Genomic DNA, 13,726 nt, shown 5'->3' with positions numbered 1-13,726 from the left:
ATGGAGCACCATTAATCCAGTCATTTCAGACAAACACAAAGTTTCAACCATGATAAGGGTTAAGCAGAAAAGGTATATGATCATACTGGAAGCTGTATACCGTTCAGTCCATTCACACTTGGAACCTTTAGTCATTTTCTTGCACACCAGTCTGTGTACCTGTGCATCCTTTACCAAGGTTCTGCTCTCACTGCCAGCCCCCACCTTGCCTGCAAGCACAAGTGCCTGGAAATTTAATCCCCCGCTCAACCCTGTGCAGACACTGGCCCAGTATGTCATTCATTCCCAAGTGATCACCCGAGTCAGGAGTAACTATAGTAACTAGAATTTTCTGAATGTTCAGTAAGGTATTGTGCCCTCAACGGGAGCGCCTGGCACATGGCAATACTCGACACATGGTAACTATAAAAATGACAATCAAGAGAAGAACCCAGAATGGTGAAGAAGGCAGCAGATGCTCTTGTGACAGCAAAGGAGATTTGAAGGGTAGAAGATGAGTTTTAGGATTTTGCAGCTTTTCGGGAACTGCCTTCAGAAGCAGGCTCATTTGGGGCTCACATTTCTCAAGGCCCTGGACCAGCTGACCCCCAGCTGCCAGCCTCCTGGCACAGGTGCATGGCTGGTGTCCTCCAAGGATTGAGAGCTGGCAGCCTGGGAATGGCCAGCTGCCAAACTCCTTTTCCCCAAGTGGGAGGAAGTTGGTTCCTGTGTGACTATTAATTAAATCCTGACTGGGTGGGCACTTTTAACGTTCTTTCCAGGGGCAGTCTTACTAGCCGAGTTCATAACTGAACTGCAGCCAGCCTCAGTCAGGGAGCAGGAAACCACCTTTTGCTGGGGCCAACTCACTTGTTCCGCATCCAAATTTACTCACCCAGGTAGAGGTCTGAATTGGAGGTCAGCCTGTGATTCTCAATGGATTGATTGTTTCCACCCATCTCCCCTCTGCAAGGTCCGGAAGACATGAAATAGGATTTGGGGGGAAGATTAACATGCTGCTTTACCATATTGTCTATCTGGAAGGCACACTCTGGGTATTGTTTGCTAACACAAAGAGTCTTTCAGAGTTACCCTATAAAGGACTGCTTTTGGAAGATTATGTTTGGGAGTTAGGTGTCTCAGTATCCCCCAGGACAAAGTGGCAGGGAGATTTAGCAGTGATCTAGATAATCTTATCAACCCCGATAATTCAGATGTTGGTTTTACTGCCTTCAAATGCACTAGCCAAATAGTCAGCAGCTCGTTCCATTCCTTTCCAAAGTGTTTACTGCTACACAGAGAGAAGGGAGCTGATACTTACTCAGCCCCGATGGTGTGCCAGGTGCTGTCCTGGGCACTTCGTGTGCACGCTCCCCTTAATTCTCCTATCAAATCCCTCGTTATCATTTCCTCCCTTTAAGGATAAGGAAACGAGGTTCAGTAAAAGGAAATAATTCATTTAAGGTCACACGGTAAAACCTGATGTTACGGGGTTTAGAATACAGGTCTGTTTCAGGTAACAAAATACTTGGGAGTAACTCAGAGCTTTTGTATCTCTTAAGCTCATGGAGGTGTTTCTGGCATGCAGCCAGGACAAAGAATCACAGCCCTAGACTGAATGTACTCAATCTAAGTCGCATGGCTAGTCTATGGCAAAGCTGATACCAGAGCCCAGTTTTACCGGACATGCTTTCTACAAGCTCTGCTGCCCCTTAAAAATAATAGATTCAGCCCAATTCTCAACAACAATTAATGGAAGCCAATATTCTGGTGACCAAGGATCCTGGCTGCCTGAGTTTCATTACTTAATGAAAGAGATCTTAAGATTTACTGTCTCTCTTCCCAGAATTGATTAAGTAGACATTACTAAGTGCATTACTTACTAAGTACATTGGAAAGAAGACCACGTTGGAAAACAGAAAACCTGGGCTTTAGACTTTGCTCTACGTTAATCCCCTGGATAAACTTGATTTTTTCACATAACCTCCCTGAGCCCAGGAGATCACTGGATCTTGTGATTCTCAACCCTAAATGTACATTGTAATAACCTGGAGAGAATGTAAACAATTTTGTGCCCATGCCCCACCTCCAGAGTTCCTGATTCTATTGATTTGGGATAGAGCTATACGGTCCCCTCACGTTATTCTTACATTCAGCAGGGCTGGGAACCAGTGATTTAATTCTAACAACATGGTAGATGAGTCATGTCAGGGCTCTTCCAAGCCCTTGAATCTTCCATAATTTTACGATGGTTTCCATTCTCACTGAAAATCTAAGAATGACTTCAGCCTATTGTGTAAGTTGCCTGAAAGTACAATTGTTAAAGCAATTTATCTATCTGCCCTGGGTGGGTTCAACAAGCAAAGATTAAAAACATCTGTGCCGAGTGTTAGTTCCCGCAGTGACATGGGACACAATGAGGATGCGGGAAGTGGTCCTTGGGGAACTTGTTGGAAAACTCAAATGAAAACTTTTTTATATGTAGATCACTGTTGCTATGATGCTATATTGATGGATTTGGTACGATGGGGTGCTTGACTTCTCTGGTTTCACAAACGATTTTCCTTCTCTTCCCCCCAATAACATCTGAAAACTCACACTGATATTGGTCTAACTCTGGAGTGGCAACTACTTGTACCTTTTGGATGGTGACAGTCACAAAGGAAATGGGACAGGGGCATAAATGAGCCCTGATGTGCCCAGGGGAAAAATAGCTTAAATTCAAGCTTACATTTGCAAAAATTAGTTTTCTCTCTTTCCAACTGCCTTGATTTCCTACTCCTAAAAGGAATTTTTAGTGTTGAATATTGATCTTCAGTACTTGCTTAGCGAGCCTGATCCACTGTATCTATTTTCCCTTTTCCAGAGAAAAACCACCTCACTATGGAAGTTAGGGCTCTGCATTAAGAGAAGAGAATGCCGGAACCCAAAGCAGAGGTGAATGGGGTCTCCTCCAAGTTTTCTCTTTTATTAAAGAGCTTTTCTCTACCTCTGTCTGGCACCAGATGCCTGAACCTCCTCTTAATGCTGTGGTGTTAATATCTGTTTTCTCTGTCCCTTTTGACTCATTCAATCAATTCAATCTATATGGCTTTTCTTCCAGCAAGATTTATGGGGATGACATTAGACATTTTGGATTATGAAAGGTATAGAAGAATAAAAACCAAATTTACTCAAGTGATCTAATTCTCTTCTAGTTCCTTCCATTAAAAAAAAAAGGTGTTAAAATTGAACTTGGATTTTCCCCCCATTTCCAAAAGGAATAATTTGGGCAATGTAACTTTTAAGGCTTTTTCCTGCCCTAATAGCTACAATTTCTATTTTATCTCAGCCTTCTCCTACAAAAAGTTGTTTCCTATAAAAAGTGAACTTAGATTTAGTGTTTAATAATAATAAAAAAAAATAACACGTGCTGCCTTCTACTTTATCTCAGGTGCTATTTTGTACTTTATTTCATTAGCATTGATTTTGGCCCCTAAAAGTAGGTTAGGGTTGATGAAGGGAAAGAAAGGAAAAGATAGTTCATTGATCTATTCTTTAAGTATCCATTATTTGCCAAATTTTAAGTCAATATTAGAAATGCCAGATATGGCCCTTTCTCTTATATGTCACTTTGTAGAGATAAAATTGTACAATGAAATGCATCTTCTTTATGAGATAACATAGAATTACATACAGCGTGCTGTGGAAAAGCAGAAAATTAATAATTCTGTCTAATGGATTCAGAGAACACTCCACAAAAGCAGTGGCATTTGAGGAGATTCTAGAAGGATGGACACTCCTGTCCAGATAGAACCAGATCTATCTGAACCAGATAGAAGAGAGGCAAGGGCAGCTGAGATAAAAGAAACAGCAAGCCTGCAAGAAAGTCCCCAGTGACATCTGCCTCCTGGTATTCATGCTTAGTCTTGTATGGTCCCCTCTAATACTGAAAAAAGCCAACTTTTTTTTTTTTTTTTTTTTGCCAGAATAACGGTGTGTGATTTCCAAAGCAAGACCATAAAAATACTGTTTGGTATTGTGCTCTCTTGGATTTACACTGTGGGGTGGTCAGTCTCCATGTTGTAATGATGCTCAAGCAGCCCATGGAGAACCTCCCAGAAGAGGAACTGAGGTCTCCTAAGGGCAACCAGAGCCAAGTGAGAGCCATCCTAGAAGCAGATTCCCTAGCTCAGCCAAGTGTTCAGGTAATGGAGACCCATCTGACATCTTTCCTGCAACCTCATGAGACACCCCAAGTCAGAACCACGGACCTAACCATTTCTGAATTCCTAGGAGACAGTACGTCCTTATTGTTGTAAGCCACCGTGTTTGGGGATCATTTGTTATGCTGCAATAGATTGCTGATACAGGTGGCATCCAAGTTTATGTCATGCTCTGAGATAAGAAGGGGAATAATAAGGGATGAGGTCTAAAGGGAAGGAAGAAGATCAAATTGGAAAGGTTTCATAGAGTGGACCACAAAGAAGTATTAAAGTGGATTCTTGCTGATTTTAGTAAGGAAGTGATGCAATTGGATGTGTGAGTTAGGAAATACACACCTAGACACTAGAGCATGAGCTGAGGAAGGAGTTAGCAGATATAATATTAAGCATAAATTATAGGGTTTTTTTTTACACTGGATTACTTGTCTACCTTTATTAAAGAATGATTTTGAGTTGCAAGAGAATTTATAGATTCCTACCTCCTTCCCTCTCATTCAGAGCCTACTTGACAGATGACCTTGCTCTCTCTGCTTAAATATCTCTAGGGATGGGGAACTCACCACCAGTTGAGCCAGTCCCCAACATGCTGATTTGAAAAGCTGTTTGGCTCCCTATAATTTTAATGGGCCACTGGACTGGGCTTTAGATTTGTCTCTCCCACTGAAGAACTGGTAGCCTTAGGACTAGAACTTTTAAGATCAGTGCAGATTGGATAGGGTTCAAGATTCTAGTGTCTGCCACTAGCCTACTCATCCTCTTGAGATAAGCTCACATAGATTAGTAATAAAGTAATAACCTCAGAGATACAAACTCTAGGTTGGGGTCTGAGAAGTAGAGGAATAGAGACTTTACACTTACCATTTCTAGACCTGGCCTTACCAAATTAAGTAACAGAATCACTTGAGAGAAAGATGACTACATCTCAATCTGTCTACTTGACATCTTATTTTGCAGCTATTTTAAAGCATCGGATTGAAAGAAGAGGCTTTGTATTGATGTGTGGTTTTCTGAATACTCCAGAGAGTTGATGTAGCACTAGATCCCATGCCATCCCCCTCTGATGGCTCTCAAGTGGCCATGGATGGCGGTGGTCTGAAGTTTGCAGTCCCAGGATATCTATGATGTAGATGAGGTAATGGTTAATCAAGACTTGGCTCAGACCAAACCCTGGTAGAGGAAGCATGAGAAGCAGTCCAGCTTGTATAAATCCTTTGCCTTTCCAGCCCAGGGTTACAACACTTGGCGACCATCAGAGCCCTGTTAAGTGATTTGGATGTCCACACAGTTGCTTAATCAGTAGGTTCAATCATCTGGGATTTTAATAACTTAATCATTCAGTATATTCTATGATCTCTGTAGGTCCTGCCAAAACACAGTTTCAAGAGAGAGAAAACAGAGTAATGGAAGCAAGACTGAGAACAAGAAGGCCACCTTGTATCTTGTTTTACATAGGAGCTTAACCTTGAATGTCATATTCATATTGTTATTATGCTGATATAGTTCATCCGCTGGTCTTTGAAGCTATTTCAAGATATGTAACAGGAACCCCCCCTAAGTTTCAAAAGTGTAGTGTAGTGAAAATGGACCTTAGGGTCAGACTGACCCACTTTCAAATCATGACACCATTGGAACATCTAAGTTGAAATGGCAAGGCTTCCAGTTAGCTGAGAGTTTCCAGCTGAACCACCTTCCTTTCAAACCTCAGCTCGGCATACAGCGGGGATACTGGAGGACAGCCATTTCTGCTCAACGTGGGACATCTCTAATGGGCAATCTTTACTCTGGAGGTCCTGGCTGAATTGATCAATACTGCATCAAATCTGTGTCATGGTCTGTAGCCCTCCATGCCACATCCCACGTCCCTCTCCCACCTCCACCCCCACCCCTGTTTATTTGATAAGTGCCAGATCCACACTACAGTATGAGGATTTCCCCCCAGCATTGTCTCCTCCCTCTTTTAGCTTCCAACCTCCCACTGGGGCCCCTCCCACAGAATGATCCATTTGGACTCCTAAACCCATCTGAGAGTCACCCCCAAATGATATAACAGATTAAGTTATTGAACTCTGAGATCCAACTTCTTTATCTTCCCAATCCTATTGCGACCACCTACACCATCAGAATTTGAACAGTTTAAATGAGGTGGAATACATACAGTATCCTGGCTTATAAGTAGACCATCACCAAGACTTTTTTTCCCCCTTCACTCAGCTCATCAGTAGGACCATTGGTGTGTAAAAAGAAGACACATTCTTCGCTTTCATTCACCAACTGTGATATGCCTAGAATAGCATTAACTGTCACGAGGGGGATGGGATCCTGGAAACACACAGCTGTGGAAGAGTGGGACACATCTGTTACAAGCCTGTGAGCATCTTTGATGCTGGGGACTATGGGTTTCCTAAGTGCTAGGACAAATGTCAGAGAGCAGCAAAGAGCAGGGGCACCTAGCCTGGAATGTCAAGAACTACCACCTGGGGAGGAAACACTTGATTTGAGTCTACAAGAATGAGTACATGTTCACCCAGCAAAAGAGGCAGGTTGTTGCCAGAAGAGGCAGCAGCCCTTGCTGTGTCTGAGACACACCAGAGAGCAAAGTTAAGATGTTCTAAAGCTATTATAGAGCAAACTGGGGAAGAGGGCAGAGGCACCCCAGCAAAGCTGCTCCATGAAGGGCTTGGGCAGAGATTCTCTGCCCTGCTGTACAGAAAAGGATGCCAGCTGGGGCCCACATGGGTTAAATGCCTGGCCCAAGGTCACAGAGTTGTAAAGTCACCAACACCCCCACCCCCAAGCTAGAGCCAGGTGTCTGGTGCTGCTCTACCTGTAAGTATAGGTAACTTTCAGGCAGTTCTCAAGGTGATCTGGAAACAGGTCTTACTCAGCAGATTGCCTACAGAGTGAGAAGGGTGCAGTTAACCTCAGGACCAATATTTGAGGCTTTCACTGCAGACCATGCTCAATAGTCCAGGGAATTGGAGCTCCTTTAAAGCATGACTTTGGGGAAACAGAAGCCAATGTACACATTCACAGCATTTAGTTCCCCTGAATCAATTATGTTTAAGTGATGTTAAGGGTCTGACAGAGCCACAAAAGAAAGAACAATCTTTAACCTCAACACTGAAGCTGATCCCTGTGCCTTAATCTAAGCCATTGTGTCTGGCCCTACTTGTAAGCTCAGGTCTGGTTCTCATTGCTTTTGCGGATTTAAGCAAAATCCTTCACATAACTGAAATTAGGGTTTGTGTTGATATTTCTTTTGTTATAATATAAAAAAAGAAAGAAAACCACCCAAATCCCTGCAGTCCAGGCCATTGGTCTGGTGGACACACACTGTCTCAATAGAGCATCTTCTCAGAGAATGAGGGTGACATTGGCGTGGGCATCAGCATGTGGGGTGTGAACTGCAGCCCCTTCTGAGAGAGCCAGATGGGCTTGAGTTGTACCCCTCCTGCCATGGCTTGTTGGTGCAGAGATGCTAATGGAAACCACACAGTATCAGGCTGTTGCTATTGAAGCTGCCGTATGCCTTTGCTGCCTTGAAAGTAGCCTTTGGATGCCGTTTACCTAAAAGAAACCACATTTCATGCTAGGAAAGACTACCGAGACTAGGCTAGCTCAACTCCCTCACCTTCTAAGTGGGAAAATGCAGGATTTGATTGGACAGGTGACTTGCTCCAAATCAAGGTCAAGGCACATAGAATTACCATCCAAACTTTCTGGTTTCCAGACCCCTCATTTGGCTTAGCTCCTCAGAAGACAATGAAAGGCTTCTGGTTCCAAGTTTTTCTTTCCATTTGGGTGAGAAAAATGGGACACAATTCCGAAAGAAAAAGTTACCCAGGGAACAGTGGAAAAATCTAAAAACCAGTTTTGGCAGCAACGAGAATGTTGTGAAATGCATTTTTAGATTGTGCATATTATTATCTTCTGTGTGCATGCACTGATGAGTGTGTATTTTACCCATGTGGCTCGGTATAAATATAGATCTGTCAGTTGCCTGTGCCACATGGTTTGTGATGGACAGATGGGGCCAACAACAGGAAAGCATCTCCCCTTGTACCTGATGTTGAAATTATAGAAACAAATGTGGAATATAGGTGATGGTGGTAGACAGAAAAGATTGCCCAAGTTGAGAAGGCTCCTAGGAGATCACTTAGACCAGAATGTCTCAAAGAATAATCCATGGGAGGGTGATTTATGATGGAGGGGAAAGTCCTGTGGTCAAACGGTTTAGGAAACATGAATCCAAATTAAAGAGGTTTCCTTACTACAAGGCTTCTTTATGCAGAGTCCTCACTATGGGTATGTATAGTAGGGTGTTCTAGAAGAGGAATGCAAGATAGAAACTGCCAGACTTACATATCCACTGAAGCCCTGTTCACTCTAAGGCCAATTTCATGAAACTAATATTTCTTGGAGAATAACCTTTAAGTGTTGACCTTTCCCATATCCTAATTTTACAGATGAGAAAAAAGAGTGTCAGAGAAAAATGACTTTCCTTAGGTCACACTAGTCATCAGTGGGCAGAACCAGGACTCAAAAAAAAAAAAAAACTAGACCTTCAGACAATAGCCAAAGGACCAAATCCCTTTCTTGTTGCTCTATCCCCAATGTGTTTCCAAGAGAGTTACCAGCAAGTAGTTTGGCAGTGACTAATAAAAATAGCAAAATATTTTACCTACATTATTGTATATGATCTTGATTAAAATCCTAAGAGATAGGGACTCTTATTACTAGCTTTTCAGATAAGAATGTGGAAACTTAACATACCAGCTGGTTGGCCTGGGGCAAGTAGTAGCACATGGAAGACAAATGAATGATTGGATAAATGATATAGGGTAAGATACTACTATGGATTTAAACTACTCTTGGATACTTCCCTGAAAAGCAACAGCCATGGAAATAGAAGGAGGAAGGGACGCCTGGGTAACTCAGTGGTTGAGCATCTGCCTTTGGCTCAGGTCCTGATCCTGGAGTCTTGGGATTGAGTCCCACATCAGTGTCTCCTTAGGCAGCCTGCTTCTCACTCTGCCTAGAACTCCACCTCTCTCTGTGTGTGTCTCTCATGAGTAAATAAATAAAATATTTTTTAAAAAAGAAATAGGAGGAATAATAAAGGAGTATGGTTTCCCTATGACCATGGCAGAGATCCTGTTCTCAAACTAGAGCTGAAGATCAACCCCAGGTGCAACAGGTCTGTGACTCAGTCCCATGACCAACAGTTTGTGCAGACTAGAGAAGACATACAGCCTGAGATGTCCCATTCCGGCCAGAAGGAAAGCATTAGCCCAGCCTGCCCACACTTCTATTGGTCTCTTCTGTGTTACTCAAGCTTTTGTGCCATCACAGAAATCCCATCTCTTGGGATTTCAGATTGTTTCCCATCTCTGCCCTTAATTCTGTGTTCCTGTCTCACAACGGAAAACCTTAAAACTTTAAGTTGGGCCTGGGATTGTGCCCTAGCTCAGGACCTTACATGCTGTTTGACCCTGGGCAAATCACCGGAGAGATAACACTCCCTACTGTCATCATCACCATCATCATCAAAGTGCTTATTATTGGCTTTATCTTCCACGATCAACTTTAAGCTTCCCAACAAACCACTGGGGCAACTCTGATTATTGTCCACATTTTGTAAATAAGGAAATGTGGCAAAGAGAAGTGAAACTAGTTCTTCAATTCATGACCTTTGTCAGGTTGCAGAGTCTGAACACAGGTGGTTAACCGCTTAACAACCTGGAGGTGCATATATTGTGTAAGAGCGAATGAATTCTCCTCTGCTGTCACAGGCCTATGACATAAGTAGTATCCTGCCCATCACAAAGAGGAGACAGGAGTGTCAAAGAGATTTAAAAGTCTGCCAAACGTCCCATGGCAAGTAAGTGGAGCTAAGAGCTGTGCTTCTCTAGAACCCAACCTCTTCTAATTGTATCCGGACACAGTTTCCTCATTTGCAAATTAAGGTAATGATAATGCCTGCTTCTCAACGACTGCAGCGAAGATCATGGTACCTGAGAGACCTCATAATCTATACACTCAGTGACGGTCACCTAGCCTCACCTTCGTCTATGTAAACGAACAAGGAGTCATCTCTCTGGCAGGCTGCCATTTGCTGACTCTGTGTTCGTGTGTTGGCTGGATGTTAGATTCACTCACCTAATTTTTTAGGGCCTTGTAAAACGTATGAGGTAATTCGTCTTTGTTAGTGAAAAAGATTTAGTGATGAATTCACCCTACAGCATAATTAGCCCCAGGCCTGTCTGTCCCTGAGGGAATCCTTCCTATCTTAGCAAAACAGAGGCAACCTGAGATTCAGAGGCATGTCATTTTACAGAATCTAGCTAATCAAACACAAAATGCGTGGAATCAACAGGTCTCTATTTCTGCCACCTCTAAAGAGACTCCGCTTCTCCCCAAAGCAAAACAAAGGAGGAGTTTTGCCAGCATTAAGGTTGGCCGAACAACGTAAATTCCAACTGGTAACTATAAAGAATTGTTGGATGCTTGGTTTGTATTTCTACAGATGCTCCTTGGCTTTCAAGGAACAAAGAGGTATGCTTAGGAAGCGGAAGACACTTGTTATACTTGCTATTGCTTCGAGAATGTGCCTCCACTTGATTTTCAAAAGACTTTCTGAACTAAAGGCTACGTGGTTGCCAGACTGCCTCAAAATGACAGAAGGATTTGCTCAAAGGAGAGAGTTTGCATTTTAATTTTAAATCATGCTCTGTTCCTGCCCACAGAATAACCAAACATGTGCGGAAATGTTTGCTATCCTTCCCCAGTGGCTTAGGTCATTTGGCTATCATATGACCTTCGTTGATCTAAGTCACCTCTCTCCTGGCTTTGCCAAAAAGTTGATTGCTGTTCATTTCTTCCCCGCACTAGCCATTCGGCAATAAAACGTCTTTTCCTTACCAACTGAAGACAAATCCACAGGAGAAAAAATAAATCTCCTGTGGCAATCCAGGTGGCAGTAGATGCGTGTTGGCTTAGACAGCTTCTGCCCTCAGAGCTAAAGTCCACATGCTTTCCTCATGGGCCTCAGAGTCACTGGTGTCAGCATCCACAATGAAGCCAGGTGGGTCTTTGGCAGCCAGCTAGGAGAACAGTACATCTCCCCTACTCCTGGTGAGGTAACGTGACCAAAGCAAGGAAGTAGGACTCTCAGAGATAACCAAACTGGGGGACACAACAAGTGCCAATAATTGGCGTTTTGACCAAATCCAAGGAATGAAATAATTCCAAGGCAACTTTATGCAGCATCTGTGGAATGACACTTCAGATATATAAAAACAAAACTCATCACCTGGGTGGCTCAGTAGTTGAGTGTCTGCCTTTGGCCAAGGGTGTGATCCCAGGGTCCTAGGATTGAGTCCTGCATCGGGCTCCTCTGCCTATGTCTCTGCCTCTCTCTCTCTGTCTCTCATGAATAAACAATCTTTCAAAAAAAAAAACACATCATCTAACTCATTGAGGGAAATGTCTCACTGAACTGCATTTGATCATACAGGGATTTTTCAGCAGGATTTGATCATACAGGGCTCTTTGTAATCTTATGTCTTTCAGTAGGAAAGACAGTCTTCTTTATCTGGTGGTCACAGCATTTCCAGAGGACAAAAGAAGACCTTTCAAAGCATCTTGATGACTCACGTAGTATCACATATGTCCACAGTGTAAGAAACAGCGGAGGGCACTGGGGAGGTCTAGCCAGAGGCACTTAGTACCTGCCCCTCTGGTCTTTCTCCTCCCGACAGGTTTTTCTCTTGCCAAAATGTTGCAGCAAGAACTTGGCATCGCCAGGAGGGGTCTGGCCACAGCAGAGTAGAGGAAAATGATCATGGTCATTGTTTAGAACTTTATTCTGTTCTTAATGCCACATCATGCTCATACGGCTTTACTGGAGAGATGCACGATCCAGGTCCCGGTGGCCTTGCTGCCAGCAGCAGCCCGTGTGAAAGAGGCATCTGGGCCATGTTCGTTCCAGTCTCACCTTGACCTGAGAATATGCACTTGATTTTATTTAAGAACATTCTAGAGAACAAGCACAGCAATTTCCACTTAGCCTTGTTTTCAAATTGATACGGTCACTGGGCTTTTCAGGTGCTATCGTGATTAGAGAAAATTGTGTTTTATGCAGTGCTCCTGCAAATCCACCCTGAGCCAGAATTCCATCCTACATTCCATTTAACTTAGAACTTGCCTTTGGTAGAAAAGTTTCTATGTAGCACTTGGCAAAAGTTTTTGTTTAATTCACCTGTATTCTATTTGGAAAAGGAAAAACAATTACAAGTGGCACTAACTTCCTTCCAGAGGACTGATTATTCCTTGTTATCCCCATGTTGTAGGAGAAGCAGTTAGAGGCTATACAAAGGAGAGAGTGTTTGGAAGCAGATAAATTCAGGATTGAATCTCTTTCCTACTGCTCAGTAGTTTATGATGTTAGAGAGGTGACTAAGAAGGGACAGTAAAATGTACAGAGGGGGGATGAAGTTACTTCTCTTGCAAAATTAAGCCATATAGGAACACCTGGGTGGCTCAGCGGTTGAGCATCTGGCTTCAGCCCAGGGTGTGATCCAGGAGCCCCAGGATCGAGTCCCACATCAGGCTCCCTGCATGGAGCCTGCTTCTCCCTCTGTCTCTGCCTCTCTGTGTCTCTCATGAATAAATAAAATCTTTTAAAAAATTAAGCCATATAAGCCTGGGTGGCTCAGCGGTTTAGTGCCACCTTCAGCACAGGACGTGATCCTGGAGCCCCAGGATCGAGTCCCACGTCGGGCTCCCTGCATGGAGCCTGCTTCTCCCTCTGCCTGTGTCTCTGCCTCTCTCTCTGTTTTTCATGAATAAATAAATAAAATCTTTAAAAGAAAAATTAAACCATATATATCTTTATACATATATATTAATATATATTATGTGCATACAATTTCATTTGATAGATACATCCCTGATCCCCGAGCCGAGCAGAGAGATGCACACATTTGGTCTTAGTTCATTTGCTGTTGTTTCCTACTGGATACAACCTCTGTCCATCCGGTACCCTGGTTGACCTGGGAGTCTACCAACAAGTCCTGCCACTGAAACATGTATTTAGCACAGGACATTTCTTGTGATTGCCAAAATGTACAACAGTAGGTAAAGGAGAAATGGCACCTTGAGATTTGGTAGTTCATTGGCCCTGTCTCAGCATAGGAATCATGTGTGCATGAGAGCCTGTGTGTAACCATTACCTGTGTAGACAAGGGCCCTCCTGTGAATAGGCATAGGAGTGAGAGTGTGTGTGTGTGGATGGGTGAGTAGTTGCAAGGTGGAAACTAGGAAAGGAGATCCTCTGAACCAGCCGGTTCTTGGAGCCCTCTTGTGTTCCTTAAATATATGCCCAGCGCTGGGAGCCGGCGGGGTGGCTGACACATCTCTGAGCACATGCCGCCATCTCCTGGTCAGACCCACATGTAGCAAGTGTCGGATTGTTCACTGCTGTCAGCAGGAAGGGGCCTTTCTCACCAGAACCCCCAGACTCCGCCTTGGGAAGGCACAAA

General features: G+C 43.4%; 1 protein-coding gene and 1 long non-coding RNA gene across 9 annotated transcripts in view; one reads left to right on the top strand and one right to left on the bottom strand.

Moving 5' to 3' along the window:
- Positions 1 to 13,726, bottom strand: part of SYCE1L (synaptonemal complex central element protein 1 like) — a 72,452-nt gene that overhangs the window by 16,192 nt on the left and 42,534 nt on the right. The gene's annotated exons all lie outside the window — the stretch shown is intronic.
- LOC144309976 (uncharacterized) lies at positions 350 to 6,248 on the top strand. 4 transcript variants are annotated; one of them, XR_013375789.1, is made up of 5 exons: positions 405 to 611; positions 762 to 952; positions 2,846 to 2,916; positions 3,948 to 4,166; positions 5,544 to 6,248. It is a non-coding gene; the product is annotated as an uncharacterized LOC144309976 (long non-coding RNA). The 4 variants fall into 4 exon arrangements; XR_013375785.1 differs by lacking the exon at positions 762 to 952 and having other exon boundaries at positions 350 to 486; XR_013375783.1 differs by lacking the exons at positions 405 to 611; positions 762 to 952 and adding an exon at positions 352 to 398.

Source organism: Canis aureus, chromosome 3, assembly GCF_053574225.1.
Source record: "Canis aureus isolate CA01 chromosome 3, VMU_Caureus_v.1.0, whole genome shotgun sequence".
NCBI classification, from domain to species: domain Eukaryota; kingdom Metazoa; phylum Chordata; class Mammalia; order Carnivora; family Canidae; genus Canis; species Canis aureus.
This window is presented reverse-complemented; position numbering and strand designations above follow the sequence as displayed.